Source organism: Myotis davidii, unplaced genomic scaffold, assembly GCF_000327345.1.
Source record: "Myotis davidii unplaced genomic scaffold, ASM32734v1 scaffold355, whole genome shotgun sequence".
Lineage (NCBI taxonomy): Eukaryota > Metazoa > Chordata > Mammalia > Chiroptera > Vespertilionidae > Myotis > Myotis davidii.
The window spans coordinates 1,634,369-1,636,395 of record NW_006286818.1 but is presented as its reverse complement, the minus strand read 5'-3'; positions in this window follow the sequence as shown (position 1 = coordinate 1,636,395).

Genomic DNA, 2,027 nt, shown 5'->3' with positions numbered 1-2,027 from the left:
GGAGGGGCCGCGACCTGCCCTCCCCGGAGGCCTCGCCGCTGTCCCGGCCGCTGTGCGGACAGAAGCCGCCGTGGGCGGGGCCGCTGCTGGGCGTGCGGGCCTTCACGGAGCGGGAGAAATGCTTCGGCTCCCAACGAGCTAGTGATTCATTTTTAGTGCACTTTTATGTCCTCAGTCTTTTGTAGGGAGTTCTTTATCTTTTTTATTCTATTTTTGTTAGTAGATTACTTGCTTTAAGCAGTGGTTCTCAACCTTCCTAATGCCGCGACCCTTTAATACGGTTCCTCATGTTGTGGTGACCCCCAACCATAAAATTATTTTCGTTGCTACTTCATAACTGTAATTTTGCTACTGTTATGAATCGTCATGTAACTATCTGACATGCAGGATGTCTTTTCAGGGGTCGCGACCCACAGGTTGAGAACCGCTGCTTAAAGGCTCTTTCTACACACTGAAGAGAGCACGGTGTACAATCCGGTGCAATCATGTTAAGTCCTATCGACAGCCTTTTACATGGGGACTGGATGGGGGAATTCATGCTTGGGCTTTTAAACACTGAAACTTTTTTTTTTTTAGCTTTAGGCATATAAACTGCATCAAGCAGTTTTGCCTCATAAGACTTTACTGTTGGACATAACAATTTCCAAAGTCTCCTCTTTTCATTTTCACTAGGAGGCTCAGTATTTGGATAATAATTTTTAAACTTCTTTTACATCCAGGTTGTATTTGTAGGGCATTTTAGAGCATATTCTAATTTTAATAGCAAATATATACATATTTATATATGTAAAGGTAAATCTTTACAAAAAGATGTTGGAACGTTCTTGGCACTTAGTACAGTAACTTCTCACTTAATGTCATCAATAGATTCTGGGACTTGAGGTGAAATGACATAAAGAAACCAATTTTACTGTAGCTCCTCGATATAAACAGGAGTTAGGTTCTCATGGCATCTCAACATTTTAATGAAACAGTCTAGAATGAAACAATGTTATTTGGAGAACTGCTATATTTTTAGTTCATTGATAACCAAGGGATGGAAAAGTTCTAGGTGTTGGTGATAAAGCATAAAATAAAAAACTGCATGTTATTTGGACACGTGTGCATATACATACAGTTGTGTCATGTTTAAATATGCATATGTCTCTGAATTATTTGGGACTTGGTATGAACTAGATACTCTTAAGATTTGTGTATTCTGAAGAACAGCATCTCAGTACATTCTGCTCTATTGAGTCGTAATGCTATTATTTCTGCGTAATGTTTTTGGATCCTATTCCTTTACGAAGCTATCCCTGGATAGTAAAAATGTCCAAATAAGGTGAGATTTTATAATATTTTTTGGATCTAAAACTTGTTTGTGAAAGTTGATTTCCCCCCAAACATTTTATTTAAAAATTTTAAGTATCTAGAAAAGTTGAATTTTATAGTGAACACCCCTATAACCAGCTAGATTCTATAATTAACATTTCATTATACTTGTTATATCACACATCTAATCATCCATTCCTTTATACATCTTCTTATTTTATGCTTCTCTATTTTTATATACATCTTTTTAAAAAATGCATTTCAGAGTAAGTTGTAGACATCAGTTGATTATTTTTTAAGAATTCTTTATTGTTGAAGGCATAACATATGCCCCTTTTCCCCTCTTTGAACCCCCTGCAGTTCCCCCTCTCCCCCCAGGCCTTCAGCACCCTATTGTCTCTGTCCATGGGTTATGCATATATGCATAAAAGGTCTTTGGTTGATCTATTCACCCTACCCACCCTCCTCTGCCTTCCCCTTGATGTTCCAAAGTCTGTTTCATGCTTCCATATCTCTGGATCTATTTTGTGAGTCAGTTTGTTCATTAGATTCCACATATGAGTGAGATCATGTGAGACTTGTTTTTCTCAGACTGGCTTATTTCGCTTAGCATAACCCTCTCCATGTCCATCCATGCTGTTGCTAATGGTGAGGGTTTCTTTATCTAATCAGAGAAGTGGATAGGAAGCCAGGCCCTCTTGCCCCTGCTGAGCACC